General features: G+C 47.9%; 1 long non-coding RNA gene across 1 annotated transcript in view; it reads right to left on the bottom strand.

Moving 5' to 3' along the window:
- Window positions 1-16,982, bottom strand: part of LOC114110147 (uncharacterized) — a 31,792-nt gene extending 14,810 nt beyond the window's left edge. The window contains exon 1 of the long non-coding RNA XR_003586497.3: window positions 16,562-16,982. This is a non-coding gene — a long non-coding RNA (uncharacterized LOC114110147). The remainder of the gene's footprint in view (window positions 1-16,561) is intronic.
- Window positions 16,983-17,244: the final 262 nt, after the last annotated feature.

Here is a 17,244-nt window from a genome sequence, read left to right as displayed (position 1 = left end):
GTTGGTCCCTAAATTCAAAAAGAGAATAGCAGGACTTCCTTGGAGGTAGACGATAGGCATCTGCCTGCCAACGCAGGTGATACGGGTTGGACGCTGGTCCTGGACGATCCCGCATGTTGCCGAGCAACAAAGCCCGTGAGCCACACTACTGAGCCCGCGTGATGTAACTACTGAAGCCTGTGTGCCTAGAACCTGGACTCCGCAAAAAAGAGTGCAGCAACGAAAACCCAGTGCAACCAAAATAATAATTTTTTTTTTAATTTTTAAAAAGAAACCAGGAGGAAGAAAGGTTGGAGATGGTTGAAGTATGTGATTACCAAAAACAAAGGGGTGATGTGATGGTAAAGGAAAAAAAGACGAAGAAAGAAAAACAATAAAAGCATAAAAGTAAATATTGAGAATTTCCTGGTGGTCCAGTGGTTAGGACTCTGCACTTCCACTGCCAAGGGGCTGGGTTCAATCCCTGTGGAGAGAACTAAGATCCTGCCAGTCACGTGGCCTGGCAAAAAAAAAATTTTTAAGGATGTGTTTATAAACTGCGACATTGTCACGTATTCAACTGCAATTGAGCTCAACTATTTTTAGTTACTTTTCCATTAAGTTGAATGAGGTGTGTACCTACATTTTAATGTATTTGCTGTGATGCACAGTGGCACCTCCAAAATCAGAGTGCTGGGCTCCTCAGAGGTCTTCAGACAGACACTTGGTAGTAGAACTCTGTAAGGCACAGGTCTAGGCGCCCCAGCTCCAATGTCCTGCCTCTGAGATAATTGTATTATTTGGTAAAAGGATACCAGCAAGCCAGACAAGAGAGCGCTTGGCAGAAACTCCTCCTGTCTCCAGTTGAGCCCTGGGGCCCAAATGCCACTTTGAATCACTCATCAGCTCCATCTTCTAGGTTTACTTAAGCAGTCATTTAAAATCAGACACTCTGAGGGGCCGTTGCTGCTGCTGCTGCTAAGTCGCTTTAGTCGTGTCCAACTCTGTGCGACCCCATAGATGGCAGCCCACCAGGCTCCCCCGTCCCTGGGATTCTCCAGGCAAGAACACTGGAGTGGGTTGCCATTTCCTTCTCCAGTACTGACTGATAAAAGACCTGATGAGACAATGCTTGGGAAATGAAGGGGTGAGAGTGATACATCTAATGTTACCTCTGGAAGAAGAACTGCAACCCTGGAGGCTGCTGAAAGATAGCCTGAGGGAGAAGCTCCATGAATGGGAGCAGATCCCAGAGAGAATCACAGAGAGATAGAAGCAGAGCCCTGATGGAACCATGCCTGAAGCCCACTTGATTTCTCAGCTACAAGAGCCAACAAATCCCCTTTGTTGCTCCGCTAGTATGGGTTGAGTTTTGTGGCCTGAAATCAAAACCATCCTGACTGAGGTAGCCCTCCCAGCTCTCTCATCCCTCTGATCCAGGAGAGAAAGCAGCAAGCAATCCAGAAAAGAGATCTTAGCTCCCTGCCCAGGAATCAAACCTGGGTAGATTGGGTTAAAACCAGGCATCCTCACCAGTAGACCACCAGGGGCTAGATGCTAGAAGAAAAATGGTCTTGGCTCTTTCCCCTGTTTGAAAGCAAGAATGTTTCTAGGAAGCAACAACTGCAAAAACGGGTATCAAATTTATTATTAAGACACAGCGCAACATTTAGGAGAGCACACAGGGAAATAATATATTTACTTAAGTCAGAAGTTAGGCGGAAATACACACCCAGAGAGCAGAGCATAAAAAGCGCCACAAAGGCGATACGAATCACTTCCATAGGGCAGTCCTTCTGGGTCTTTGTTTACCTTTGGCAGATTATCTTTTGTTCGTTTGTTTTAAAATTTGTAAATATTTATTTATTTATTTATTTGGCTTTGTCGAGTGTTCGTATGGTGTGTGGGACCTAGTCCCCTGACCAGGGATGGAACCTGGGGTTCCTGAATTGAGGACGCAGAGTCTTAGCCACTGGACCCCCAGGGAAGTCCCAACTTGTTTCTTTTTTCACACTTGACCTGTCCTAGGACCCTCCCCAACATACGTGCTCAACTTTTTGCTAAGATGGATCTTACCTCAGAGGCTTGTAGGTGCGTGCCCACACTTATGGGGTGGAGCCCCTCTCTTTTTGATCCCCAAGGAGCCTTCCTGCATGTGTGCAGACAGAGAAGCTTTCCTTGACCTCAGGAGGGGTCATTGTATCTCTATCCGAACAGAGCTTAGCTTCTGCCACTAGCTTTGTCCTTGGAGTGTCTGGGTGAGAACAAAGCTTCAGTTTTACTCCACTTGACAAACTCCAGCTGTCCAGCCCCTGGGGCCCACCTGTCTCCTGCCTCGCATCCTCCTTGGCACAACCTCAGGAGTCTTCCCCTCGAGTACTTTCTTGGGGGTTGGCCAAGAGGCAACTCAGGCCCTCTGACCTTACTCTCACTGTGACAGAGCCAACCTGAAATCCGAGAGCTTTACAGAAACATTCCTTTCCCTAGACATGGCCAAGAGGATCAGGGTGTCCTGGAAGCTGGGCTTGGGGTGGGAGTGTCTGTGCTGCTGGGCCCAGCATTTTTGTTTCTCCCTCTCATGCCCTCCATGCCCTCCTAGCAATAAGCTGGGTAAGCAGACAGAATGCCCAAACCCCACTCATCCATTGCATAAGCACTTACTACCCCACTGTAAGACACCCCATAATGGGTCCTAGGCAAAGAGAGAGGAGCGGTGAGCAGAGGACAGGCTGTAGCAGAGGGCTGACTACCCTGGGCAATGGGAGGGGGGCTAGGAGGAGTCAGAGTGTGGGGTCTAGAAATTCCCTTGTGGTCCAGTGGTTAGGACTCTGATCTTTCACTGCTGGGGCTCGGGTTCAATCCCTGGTCGAGGAACTAGGATCCTACAAGCTGTGTGGCAGAAAATAAAAAATTAAACAAAAAAGCGAGTGGGCTTTGGATCTGAAGTGCAGATGTGCTTGGACAAGTTACTTTGTAATTCGGTGCCTCAGTCTTCTTATCTGGCAAATGTTTGACATATCTTGTAAGTATTCGCTTTTTTATTATTATTTGTTTTTATTATTAAGCATCAATTGTATTATTATTGGATTCATTTTTAAGAAAGAGAATTGACTTTAACCCACCCAGCTGGGCAGAGCTTGGGCCTGTGGACCCCTGATCTTGGAAAACAGGAGTTTTCAGCTCAAGGGCTTTAGGCAGGGACTTCCCTGAAAGTCCAGTGATTAGGACTCCATGCTTCCACTGCAAGAGGCACGGATTTGATCTCTGGGGAACTAAGATCCTATGAGGCCAATTCCAATTTTGCCTCTGAGGTTCTCATTCTGGGCTTTTATGCAGAAATGCAGGAGGGGTCCTCTCTAATTCTTTAGTTAAGTGCAAAGAACCATGTTGGAGGGAAGGAAGGACCTTCCTGGGACAAGGATTCCTCCTTTTCACAGCAATTCAATTACACGCAACCAGAGTTTGCACCGAGTGCCTGCCGTGTGCCAGGGTTCAGGCTCACGTACCGGGAGCAGAGAGGAAAACAAGGTTCCTGAGTCCACTGAGCCCTCAGTCTCGAGGCCACGGAGCGATGATGATGATGGAATGACACAGGTGCCCACTGTCATTCAATAAAGGCTGAAGGGACCAAGGTCAGGGGAAGAAAGACGTTAGCTCTGAATCCTGGAAGACTCCTCAGCAGAAGCAGGATCCAGACCAGGGGAGCTGGAAAGAAGGGCAGGTCTTTGATAGGCTGAAGGGCACGGCTCTGGGGAGGAAAGGCATAAGAAAAGGCACAGAGGTACGGCCCACATGGCCCTGTTGGACACAGTCAGGACGGGAGTGGGTGAGGTGGGACGCCAGGGGAGACACCAGGAGGACTGAGGCCTCCTGCAGCCCCAGCTGGCTTGGCCACCTGTCAGACAACTGTGCCTGGCACTCGGGGGAGGCTGCTGGTAGCAAATGCGGTGAAAGGTCAGTGAAGTTCAGAAAGACAAGAGTGAGCGACTTCCCTTGAAGTCCAGTGGTTAAGACCCTGCGCTTCCACTGCAGGTGGGTGTAAGTTCAATCTCTGGTCAGGGAATAAGATCCCATGGGCCATGCAGTGCAGCCCCAAGAAAGGAAAAAAAAGACAAGGGTGGGGGCTTGAGGGGGGCAGCGGAGCGAGCATCCTTGACGGCCCCACCACAGGTGCCCAGTTGGTTTGATTCCAGCTCCAGTTTCCCTCTGACTCCTGGAGAGAAGCACAGGGCATCTGGAATCTGTTCTGGCCAGTTCTGGGCAGTGTTTCCACAGGCCCCACTCTCAGTTGCTAACTGCTCCTCGCTCACCCCAGGGCCCCATGGGGGGCTGACTTCAGGGCTCAATGCAGCCCTTGTAGCCAGCAGGTATGGCCGGCAAGGTAGTCATTACAGACGCTCGAAGGGATTGTGGTCAGACACTACTGGAACTCACTTGTCACTGCGTCTCCACGGCTCAACCCAGTACTGACTGCATAGCTGAATTGTCTGACCGCCTCTTTAGTTGTTCCCTACAGGGCAAGCGGTGTGTATGCGGGTGTGATTTTTATGTGTGTGTGTGTGCTGAGTTTTTCATAAATGCGGTTTTGAGAGTGGACAGCTCTGCATTTTCTCCTTTTTCTCTGTCCCTTTCTCTGCTGCCTTTAGCACTTTGTCTGCTTGGCCCAGGAAGCAATGCTCACTGCTTAGCATCTAGCCCTCCATCTTTCTCACGCTCGCATATCCATCTGCACACACTGCATTGAGATTTAATCTCAGGAAGCAGACAAACATAATGAGAAAATGCTGGCTTGGGGGTCAGGAGGCCTAGGTCCTGGTCATTGGCTCGACGACACACCTTCTGTGAAGCCCTGAGTCAGGCCCCTTCTCTTGGTGGGCCTCAGTTTCTTTATCTAAGGCCTGGCCCAAAACCAGCATTTCAAAATGTTGACTGAATGACTATATTAGATTAGACAGTCTATAAATGAACTTCCTGGCTTGAAAATGCTGTGACTCATGAAGGAATTAGTTGCCCTTTAGGTGATCTAAAAAGTAAATTGGGCAATTCCCCAGCAGTCGTGTGGTTAAGACTCTGAGCTCTCAATGCAGAGAACACAGGTGTGATTCCTGGCTGGAGAACTAAGATCCTGCCTGCTGCCCAGCATGGTCAAATAAAATAAATTAAATATATATATATATATATGTAGAAAAAAGAAAATTGACTGGAAAATGTTTTGCAAGTGACAGATAATGTGTCTCTCTCTCCAAATGTGGGGACAAAGCCCATTCTAATCACAGGGCAGGGACTGGAATAGGGGGGGGGGGTGGCGCAAGTGGCAGAATGCTGCCCCGAAGGAAAATTTGGATTCAGTACCCAGAAGTTGGGGTGGATGTGGGGAAGTAGGCGTGGATCTTGGGGAAATCATCAATTTCAGAAACAGCGAAATATCTGGATTGCTGCCACTACCACCACATACACACCCATAGTACTGAAAGGACAGCTGGACATGTGAGCAAGTATGAAAAAAAATAGAGAGAGCTGCTGAATTCCAACTGACTCCAAAGAATTACAAAAGGCAGGGATGTGTGAAAGGGGGTTGGAATGTCATCCGTGCAGCAAGAACTAAAAGAAGGGAAGGGAAAGAGCGCGTTGTACCCTCCCTTGGGAAGGTTCCCCTGGGTCTGGCACAGGCATCTGCCCTAGACCACGAGCTCCATCTGAATGGCGGGCGAATCCTCTGCTGAGAAGGCCAAGGGTGGGCTGAGGCCCTGCTGAGGGACTGGCATTGCCGCAGTTGGGAAGCAGTTCCTACGTGCCCTGATATGTAGGCAGCCTCAGTGGCAGGGACCCAGACTTTTTTGGGAAAGTCCACACGATCCTCAGATTCCCCCCAGGAATGAGGGCTGCAAACCCTGGGAACAGGCATTACTGACAGCTCCCCAACCTTGGTGTGTCCACCTCTGCTTACAGACAAGCCTCAGGCCCATGGGGAGCACAGGCATGTGAGGAGCCAGCCTTGGTCCCTGTGAACAGTATATTCTAGGAGGAGATGTGAGTTTGATCCCTGGGTCGGGAAGATCCCTGGGAGAAGGAAATGGCAACCCACTCCAATATTCTTGCCTGGGAAATCCTGTGGACAGAGGAGCCTGACAGGCTACAGTGCCCAGGGTTGCAAAGAGTTGGATATGACTTAGTAACTAAATAGCAACAAGCCTGGAGTACTCTCAAGGCTCAGGAGTGGGTCTGGATCCAGCTGCCCCACTCAGGGATGCCATGGAATAGTCAAGGGTCCCCAGGCCTTCTAGTCACTTCATAGGCCTGCCAGCCACAAGCACCAAGCTTGGGAGATAACTCAAGACCAAGTGCACAGCCTGAACCTTGTCATGGGGTCCCCAACGATGCCCTCTAAAGCATCACAAAACTCCCACCAAGCAGTCTCTGGTTACTAACCAAACCAGCTTAGTGGTTTTAAAAACTGCCTGTTATAGCTGCTAGTGGAATTGCAGCTTTGAAAGTGCCAAGTGTCAACTGCCAACTGGGGCATGTTAAAGCTGGTCAAAAATGGGGGCTGGCTTATCTTTGCCTGGATTTGGAGCTGAGGAACTGCTCTCTACCTACAAGCCTATTTCAGTCTCCAGGCAACTGGGATCTCAAAGGTCTTCTTTCTTTGTGCTTCATGGTCCAGGGTCATGGACCATGAGAATTGTACTATGTACTTGCTCCTTAGAAGAAAAGCTATGACAAAGTTAGATAGCATATTAAAAAGCAGAGACTTCATTTTGCCGACAAAGGGCCATACAGTCAAAGCTACAGTTTTTTCAGTAGTCATGTATGAATGTGACAGCTGGACCATAAAGAAGGCTGAGGGCCAAAGAACTGATGCTTTTGAACTGTGATTCTGGAGAATACTCTTGAGAGTCCTTTGGACAGCAAGGAGATCAAACCTGTCAATCCTCAAGGAAATCAACCCTGAATATTCATTAGAAGGACCGATGCTGAAGCTGAAGCTCTAATACTTTGGCCACCTGATTCAAAGAGCCAATTCATTGAAAAAGACCCTGATGCTGGGAAAGATTGATGGCAAAAGGAGAAGGGGATGTCAGAAGATGAGATAGTTAGATAGCATCACCAACTCAATCGACATAAATTTGAGCGAACTCAAGAGACAGTGAAGGACAGAGAAGCCTGACATGGTGCAGACCATGGAGCTGCAAAGAGTCGGATATGACTTTGCGACTGAACAACAATCAGGGTCGCAGATCTGGAAAATTATCCCACAATTAGACTGAGCTCCAGTCACACAGCCTTGCCTCTTACCCAGCTGTGCGACGTCCAGCCCAGCAGTCACTGAACCAAACCACTCTGACAGTCAGGTTCCTCCTCCGAAAAGCAGAGACTGCTTCTAGTGCCACGACCTGCCCCACCTCCTCCTCAAGAGATGCAGCTGGTTTCAGCAATAATAAGGTGTCAACTTACTTTATGTAAACTCTCTGGCCATGTTATGTTTGTAGAATATAACGATTCTGAGAATGCTCTAATCTCATCTCCAGGAAGCATGTGGCTTTTTTTTTTTTTTTTTGGCTGCACCATGCAGCTTGCTGCATCTTAGTTTCTTAACCAGGGATTAAACCTTGGTCCCCAGCAGTGAGGCTGATTCCTAGATGGTGCAGCTGGTAAAGAATCCACCTATGCAGCGGACACAGGTTCAATCCCTGGATTGGGAAGAGTCCCTGGAGAAGGAAATGGAAACCTACTCCAGTATTCTTGGCTGGAGAATCTCATGAACAGGAGAACCTGGTAGGCTATAGTCCAAGGGGTTGCAAAGAGTCAGACACAGCTGAACACACATGCACGCATGCCCCAGCAGTGAAAGCTCCAGATCTTAACCACTGGACTGTCAGGGGATTCCACGCAGAGAGAATCCATCCTTCTAGTTTTCCTCCCTGGCCCCTAGTGACCTCCCACAAATTCCTCCAGTCGAGGAAACTCTCTGTGGCCACCACCACAGGCAAAGGGAACAGGTCCACAGAGCAGGGAGACCCTGATCCCACATGCCGTCAGTGTCCCCATGGTCCAGGTGGTCACAGACCACTCCGCTCTGCAGCGTTCTCAAGTCTCTGCCAGGAAATAATCCTCAGACCCCACAGAAGCTCACGTACTCTCTGCATCTTCCTCGTGGAGAGCAGGAAGAGCTGGTCTTACTTAAGACAGAAAAAGCAAACCTACGAGGCAAGAGGTGGGAGGTCTGTCAATAACAGGACAGGTGAGTAAGAGCTGGCCTCTTAAATGAATCTAACACTCAGTTCTTGGTGGCCTGGGAGCCTGGCACTTTAAGGGTCTTGTAGGGAGGAATGGGTGGCCCTGCCCGGGTGAACAGGGCAGGAGCTCCTCTTCTGCTGCAGGAGGTAGGTACAGAGCAGGTCACTGCCTATGGCCCTGGAGAAACGTTCAGAGCACAGGAGGGCACAAAGAATGGAAATTCTCAGCTCTGCAGGGGTATAGGGAAGCATCATGGAAGCTTTGTGAGCTGGGTGTCAAAGGCTGGGTTGTCTTCAGACAGAAAAGTCAGGGCAGCACACAGCCTGGACAGAGGTACCAGCTGTCAGAAGCCCTGAGGTGCAGGGGACTGCTCCTGGGGAGCAGGGAATAGCTGAAGAGGAGGACCTGGGGGGAGAGTGGGTGGCAGATGGGCAGGGCCTCTCCCTCCACGGTAGACCTGGACTTTTATCCCGAGAGCAGAGTAGAGCCTGGCAGGTGTTATAAGCGGAGGAGTAAAGTGCTTACCTTTGCATTTCACAAAGCTGAGACAGACAGAAAAGAGACTACAGTCATCCATATCTGTGGCTTCCTCGGCCACAGATTCAACCAACGGATCAAGATTATTTTTGAAGAAAATTCTAGAAAGTTCCAAGACGCAAAACATGAAATTGCCATGTGCCTGGCATATTTACATAACATTTACATTGCATTAGGTATCATAAGTAACCTAGAGACAATTTAAGGTACACAGGAAGATGTGCATAGGTTATATGCAAATACCTTACCACTTTATTTTCTTTCATTTTATTTTTTGGCAGTGCCACACAGCATGTGGGATCTTAGTTCCCCCATGAAGGATGGAACCCATGCCCTGCAGTGGAAGTGCAGAGTCTTAACCACTGGACCGGAGGGAAGTCCCAATACTACATCATTTTATATAAGGGACTTGGGAAAGATTGAAGGTGAGAGGAGAAGGGGATAACAGAGGATGAGATGGTTGGATAGCATCACCGACTCAATGGACATGGGTTTGAGTAAAGCCCGGAAGTTGGTGATGGACAGAGAGGCCTGGTGTGTTGTGGTTCATGGGGTCACAAAGAGTCAGACACTACTGAGAGATTGAACTGAACTGGGCATCTTTGGATTTTGGTACCCCCAGGGGTTCTGGGGATGCTGGTAGTTAGAGAGGGGTAGGGCTGCAAATCGTAGTACAGGCAGGAAATAGGAGCCAGGGGCACTGGTAGCCACCCAGGTTGACTAGGGCCTTCTCCATCATAACGATGAGGTATTCTGGGTCCTGCCCCTCTTCCTGGGACATGTAGGACTCCCCTCTGCTGATCACTGAGGCCCCATCCGCTGGCTCAGCCAGAAAAACCAGCTTGCCTGGACTGCCCCTACTGCCCTTCCCAGAAAGTCAATGAATCATCCTTCCACCTTCTACTGACTCCCAGCCTGGTTAGCCCTGCGCTGTTCTTTATACTTCAGCCTCCCCTCTGCCCCAGGCTACAGGATTCCTAACAAGCTTCGGTGTCCTGTCCCCGCCCCTCCCACCCACTACTCAGTGCAGCCTGAAACTCAAGCTTCTGCCTCAACCTCCCCCAGCAGACAGAGCAGTGTGCTTGTGCAGCCTCGCTGGGTGTGGGTGAAGCGAGTGTCCACGGCACAAGAGGCAAAGCAGACACCAGTCTCCACTTCCACAAGGAGGCAATCCCAGCCTCTGCCTGCCCAGCCTTGCCAAGACAAGCACACCACACTACTCTTGCCCCCTGTCCAAGGCTGCCTTTTGTGGAACCAGGCCTCTGCTGATTTGGCCAAGGTGGGCCTGACTGAGCCTGGACTGGGTGACATGGGTATGCCGTGTGGCTGGATATAAGCTCATGGGGTGCAACATGAATCATGGTGACAAGAGCACCCAAAGTGTGTGTGTGGAGGGGTGGGCACCCAGGGTAGCATGGGGTAGGGTTGACTCCAGAGACTGTAAATAGATACAAGCATCAAAGTTGAGAAAGGGAGACTTCCCTGGTGGTTCAATTGTTAAGACTCCCAGCTTTCACTGGAGGGTTCGATCCCTGGTCTGGGAACCAAGATCCCACATGCCATGTGGTGTGGCCAAACAAAAAAAAGTTCAGAAAGGCCAGGTGACTTCACTGACGCTTTCAGAATGTGGGCACATACCCAGCAGGTCCTTTGGAAGGATATAGGAAGAGACTAGTCAGAGACAGGGTATTCCACTGGGCCTGATCTCAGAGAAGGGCCCTAGGGCTGAAATCTATCAGAACTGGAAGGGCCCCTGGACTGCGCTAGGGTCTGGGATACCCGTTAGGATGGAGCCCAAAGTCCAGTGGGAAGTCAGACAAGTAAATGACAGCCAGGGCCCGTGGGACAAGGTCTCTGCCACAAGTGCGGTTGTGGACTCTTCCAGAGGGAGCTCCCATAGATGCCATAAGGCCTGAGTTGCCTTAAAAAGTGAGCCTTCTAGGACTTCCTTGGCAGTCCAGTGGTTAAGACTTCGCCTTCCAGTGCACGGGGGTGAGGGTTCGGTCCCCCACTGGGGAGCTAGGATCCCACACACCCCAAAACTCCAAAACATAGAAGCAATGCTGTAACAAATTCAGTAAAGACTTAAAAAAAAAAAAAAAAGAGTCTTCCATTTTCAAGTTATCCTCTAACATCCCAGGTCTTGACCTTAATCTCCTGAGAAAGGGGGAACCTGAGTGCCTAGACTAAGTCTACATTGCCGGATGGATTTTCAAGAAACAGTTTAAGGACAAACTCTCTGAATCATGGTTGCAACATCCAGAAATGTACCAGAATCTGATTCAGTATCATGGTTTCCAATTTCTGAACTCTGATTTCCTCACACTTCACTTTACTAACTCCAGGGAAAATCCTAGATATTTAAAAACACCGGCTGGTCAGTGAAAACATCGTTTAACCCATTCTTGCCCAATCCTCAGCCATGCTTCAGGTCCGGGTGATCCTCTTCATGGTCCTCAGCTTTGCACAAACTATGTTGGGCTCTGCTTTTTCACATAACATTGTTTCATATACTTTCCAGCAACACATTTATCCATTTTAATGACCACACCCTCAAGTGTCTTGTCCTTCATTTTCAGATTGTGTTTCTGCCAGTGATAATGGCTTTAGGCAAGCCCCAGCGTTTTATGGGCCTCTCACTTCTTTTTCTGTAAAATAGGCTGATCTGGAAACTCTAAGGTCCTTTCTAAGCCTTAATATTCTGAGGTCTATGATTTCCCCGCTGTGGAATCATAGCCTCATAGCAACAATCCCTAGAAAGGAGAGAGCTCCAATATCTGTTGAGAACTCAGTGTGAGGCAGAAAAGCAATAAGAAAGAAAATGGGTCCATAAAAAAAAGAAAAGAGAATTCCCTGGTGGTCGGTGGTTAGGATTCTGTGTTTTCACTATGGAGGTTCTGGATTCAATAAGATCCTGCAAGCCACGCAGTGAGGCCAAAAAAAAAAAGGGAAAAAATTCTTTAAAAAAGAAGAAAAACAAACAAAAAGTGACACCTCCTCTTTCCTGCAGAAACACCATCTGAGGCCTGGCTGGGTGAACTAGACCCCTTTGTTCCTTCCAGCCTGGACACCTAATCACACTAGGGAATGTGGCTCACCCTACAATAAAATCTTCCAGCGGGCTCCTTCCCTCCATGACAAAGCACTTTTGGAGCCCAAGCCCAACCCCTCCAGCCCAGCAGAGTGCTGAGTCATGGCGGGACAGCAGCTCTCTACCCCACCCACCCCCACAACCCCCGCTCCCTCCCTCACTCCTCTCCAGTTCCCGGATTAGCAGATTAGCGGTTGTTCTCCAGAAACTACAGGCCTGGCTCTTCCCTCCTCTGAGCCTCCTCCTGCCTAGGCGGCTGTCCCGGGAGGCCTGCCAAACTCCCCTCCTCCACAGAGTCACGAGGAACTGGAGGAGAGGGAGTGGGGGAAACCTGGTCAACAAAGGTCCAAAGATCAGGCCAGGGCTTCAGAAGACTCTAGAAGCTTGGAGATGGCAGTTCTGACACCCCAGGGCTCCCAGAAAGTGTGGAACAGGCCCAAGCAAACACACACACACACACACACACACACACACACACACACACACCCCTACCTGCACCACCCGCAGACACACACACACACCAGCACAAGAGTCCCCTTTCATTTTTCCCAGCCAGCCTCCCCCAGCGGGACCTTCTACATATTCCAAGCTGATTCTGTTTTGCCATGATGGTGACTGTAGCTGCATGTGTTGAAGCAAGCACAGAGCCAAGAAACCTCTGTTTTGCACTGGAACAACTTCTGGTAGGTCCAACTTAACGTTGGCTGTGTCCACCTGGATGTCCCAGAGGCCCTGAAACTTGGCACAGCTAATACAAAACCACACTGGCCTTCTTCAACAGTCTTCCCCCAAAACTGCATTTCCTTCTGTGCTCCCATCCTCAGTAAATGGCAGCAGTAACCCAGCTCCCCAGGCCAGAAAGCTGGGGGCTCTCGTGCCCACTCCCACCCCTTACCACCCCGGAGACACTATCAAATCAGCCACCTCATCCTGTCTGTTCTATCTGCTCCATATCTCTCAACTCTGCTTTCTCTCTCCTCTGCTCACTGAGAGCTAGGGCTATTACCTCCAAATAGGTACTCAGACCTCTTGTCTGACTTTAATCCATCCTCCACCTTCAATCGTGCATGTATCCATCCATTCAGTGCATACTGAGGACCAAGTTCCAAGCATCTTGCAAAATGCCTGAAGTGTAGGATGGAGAAGACAGGACCAATGCCTGCCTTCCAGGAGCTTACAGTATATAGTTAACAGGGAAGACGATCCAAAAATGATTTACGTGTCTGCAATATACAGTTAAACATACGAATATCTCTTTCATAGTATGGTTAATCTTCACTATTTAACAAGCTACAAGTATCAACTTAATTTATATTTGCATTTTGTTTATGGCATCTTTGGGCTTTCCTGGTGGCTCAGTGATAAAGAATCTGCCTGCCGGTGGAGGAGACATGGGTTCAATCCCTGGGTCTGGAAGATCTCCTGGAGAAGGAAATGGCAACCCACTCCAATATTCTTGCCTAGGAAATCCTATGGACAGAGGAGCCAGGTGAGCTGCAGGCCCCTGAGTCTGACATGACTTAGTGACTATACAACAACAACATGGCATCTTTTGTCTTAATAGCTTTTCATTTTTATAATTGTATGATTTCATTTAAGTGAAATTCTAGAACATGCAAAGTTAATTATTGGAAAATTTCAGAAGAGTGGTGGTTTTGAGGGAAGTGGAGGAAATCTACCAGATAGGGGTTCAAAGGGAATTTCTGGGATAATGAAAATGTTCTGCATCTTGTTTCAGCTGTATTCAAATGTCAAAACACATTTAATGAAACACCTAAGATTCTACATTTTATTTATGTTAATTATACCTTAATTTTTTAAAAATGAAAAATCACTCATTTTTGCAAAGAAAAGAATTTTGTTGACTACCTGCTTGGTACCAGTCAGCTTCATATTCCTAGATTCAGAATATTTTTCTAGGTATGCCTCCTCAAAGATATAACTCCACATATTTTGAATTCATCAAGCTTTGGTGGGATCACACCCTTTGTTCTCTTTCCCTGGGCACTTGGTCCTACTGAAAGAACTTCCCTGCAGCTTGCTTGCTTGCTAAGTCAATTCAGTTGTGTCCGACTCTGTGCAACCCCATAGACGGCAGCCTACCAGGCTCCGCCATCCCTGGGATTCTCCAGGCAAGAACACTGGAGTGGGTTGCCATTTCCTTCTCCAATGCGTGAAAATAAAAAGTGAAAATGAAGTCACTCAGTCGTGTCCGACTCTTAGTGACACCATGGACTGCAGCCTACCAGGCTGCTCTATCCATGGGATTTTCCAGGCAAGAGTACTGGAGTGGGGTGCCATTGCCTTCTCCTCCCTGCAGCTACCTTAATCCAGTCAAGACATTTGACCTTGATTTGGTCACTGCCAGGAGGATTCATCTTAATCAGCCTTTGTTACTCAAAGTATTTCTTGATTTTGTTTTTTGCTAATTGAAAAACAGAGATCTATCTTAAATACTACAAGTCCCAGAAATTTTGGAATTGCTTCTTTCCCCTTCTCTCCTGCTTGCAGAGGCCAATTCGGATCTGAATTAATCCCTTTCCTGTAATTCAATGCGCCTGATAACCAAGGCACTCTTATAACATTCTGCTTTGCAACCCTGTTACTTTTGGAAGCTCTTTTGGGAACTTGAGTGTCACTGATTTTTCTCTAGTTTGGCAGAGTCTTTCTTTTCTAAAGACTTGGTCTTTTTGCTTTGGGTTCAAAAGTTGGTCCTTCTTCCTCTGTCATCGCCTCTCTGTGGAGGCTGGGGTGAGGTGCGGTGAGAGTGGGGGTGACCTCGGCCCCCCTATAGCCCAGAATATCCCACCATCCACGTCACCAAACCAGCCAGCCGCCCAGATTTTCAAGTAGTCAAACCTGGCAACTGGCTTCTTTTTTATGACAGCCTCCGAAGAACACTCTGTACGTCCAAGTTCTAAATGATAATCCTCTATATAGTTTTCTGGTAACGTTATAGGGTTTGTTTTGTTTTGCTTAAGGCTTGGATCTTTAGTCCATCAAGAACATATTTTGAAATACTGAGTCATTTTCCCCCACATGACTATCAATTGTTTCAACATCATTTGAACCCATTCTTGCCCTCCCTCCCAATTGAAATGCCACTTTGCTGCTAAGTTGCTTCAGTCTTGTCTGACTCTGTGTAACCCCATAGACAGCAGCCCACCAGGCTCCCCCTTCCCTGGGATTCTCCAGGCAAGAACACTGGAGTGGGTTGCCATTTCCTTCTCCAGTGCATGAAAGTGAAAAGTGAAAGTGAAGTCTCTCAGTTGTGTCAGACTCAGCGACCCCATGGACTGCAGCCCACCAGGCTCCTCCGTCCATGGGATTTTCCAGGCAAGAGTACTGGAGTGGGGTGCCATCAATTCCCATTCCTATGAGGTAGGACCGTTTAGTAGTGTTGATCTATGCATCTCTTCCTGCTCTAGTACCAACTCGTTTATAGTATATTATACTACTTTTTTTATATATCAGGGAGGGCAAATCTAACCTCATAACATTTCCCCCCTAAAATGCTTGTCAGCTTTTCTATACACTCTTCCAAATGAACTTTAGAATCATTTTGTCAAGGTTCCAAAAGACTACTGAGTTTTACAGAAGTGAAGTGAAGTGTAAGTCGCTCAGTCGTGTCTGACCCTGCGGACTGTAGCTTACCAGGCTTCTCCGTCCATGGGATTCTCCAGGCAAGAATACTGGAGTTGGTTGCTATTTCCTTCTCCAGGGGATCTTCCCGACCCAGGGATCGAACCCAGGTCTCCCGCATTGGAGGCAGACGCTTTAACCTCTGAGCCACCAGGGAAGCCCCTGAGTTTTATAGAAACTGCCCTGAATTTATAGGTTTATTTGGGGGAGAATTGACAGCTTTACAAAACTGAGGTTGGCTATCTAGAAACATGGTGTCTCTTCATTTATGAAGTTTTGTTTTCTGCCCAGCAGTAAACATACATAGTTTTCTTCACATATTTGATAATTTTATTCCTAGGTACTTTGAGCTTTTGTTGCCACTATAAATGAAAGCAATGCTTTCCCTTCATTATGTTTTCTAACTGGTGGTGACTATTACATAGGAAAACTGCATCTGGTGACTTAACCATACTCTTAGCCTACTAGTTTTTCTGTTAATTCAGTATAAGTTTTCTTAAAATTAACACATTATTTCTCTGGACAGAAACCCTTTAGTGTCTCCATGTTCTTCAAGATAAAATTGAACCCCTTTTTACAGCACACCACCTTTCCTAACTTGGCCCCTATCCTACCCTTCCAGCCTTCTCCAACACTGAGTCTCAGGCCAAAGTATTTCCTTAAGGTGCCTTGGACAGGCCATGCATTTCCACACCTTATACCCTTGAATATAGAGGCTTCCCAGGTGGCTTAGTGGTAAAGAAATTCGCCTGCCAACAAAAGATATTCTGGTTTGGGAAGCATCTGGATTGGGAAGATGCTCTGGAAAAGGAAATGGCAACCCACTCCAGTATTCTTGCCTGGGAAATCTCATAGAGGAGCCTGGCAAGCTACAGTCAGTCCATGGGGTCTCAAAAGAGTTGGTCACAGCTCAGCAACTCAACAACTGCTTGGAATTCTCTCCCCACCTCCCTCTTTACCTTTCCTTCAGACTTTGCTCCTGTGTCACTTTCTTAGGGAAGCTTTCCCTGACTTCTTATCCCAGACTGGGTAAAGCCCCCCTCGTCTGTAATCTCCCACTATCCTTCTGCTTACCTTATTGTACCGGGCTCTTGTCCCATTGAAAACTTTTCTCGTGAAACTAGCGAATGATGCTAAAGCTGAAACTCCAGTACTTTGGCCACCTCATGCGAAGAGTTGACTCATTGGAAAAGACTCTGATGCTGGGAGGGATTGGGGGCAGGAGGAGAAGGGGACGACCGAGGATGAGATGGCTGGATGGCATCACCGACTCGATGGACGTGAGTCTGGGTGAACTCCGGGAGTTGGTGATGGACAGGGAGGCCCCGCGTGCTGCGGTTCATGAAGTCTCAAAGAGTCAGACACGACTGACTGAATTGAACTGAACATATGTTCATTTTGAAATGAATACTCAAGAGAAACCCTTATAATTTAATCAGCAACTTAGTATTTTAGTAAACTTCTTTAAAAAACACTATGATGGAAACAGTTGATTTACAATATTGTGCTAATCTCTGCTGCATAGCAAAGTGATTCAGTTACAGAGACCTATCTTTTTAATTTTTTTGTCTTTTTAATTAAAAAAAATTTTTTTAAGGATTTTTTTAAAAAGTGTGGAGCTAAAAAAAAAAAAAAAAAAGTTTGGAGCTTAAACTTCTAGTTGCACGTTTGTTAATATCCTGCAAAGGTTCTTGGGTAGGTCCTCCAACCCTGTGTTTCAGACCCTGGCTACTGGAGGGTAGCCGACTGGGAGCAGG

The sequence above is a fragment of the Ovis aries genome, chromosome 21 (genome assembly GCF_016772045.2).
Source record: "Ovis aries strain OAR_USU_Benz2616 breed Rambouillet chromosome 21, ARS-UI_Ramb_v3.0, whole genome shotgun sequence".
NCBI lineage: Eukaryota > Metazoa > Chordata > Mammalia > Artiodactyla > Bovidae > Ovis > Ovis aries.
The sequence above is the reverse complement of the archived record's forward strand: the minus strand, read 5'-3'. Positions and strand labels throughout refer to the sequence as shown.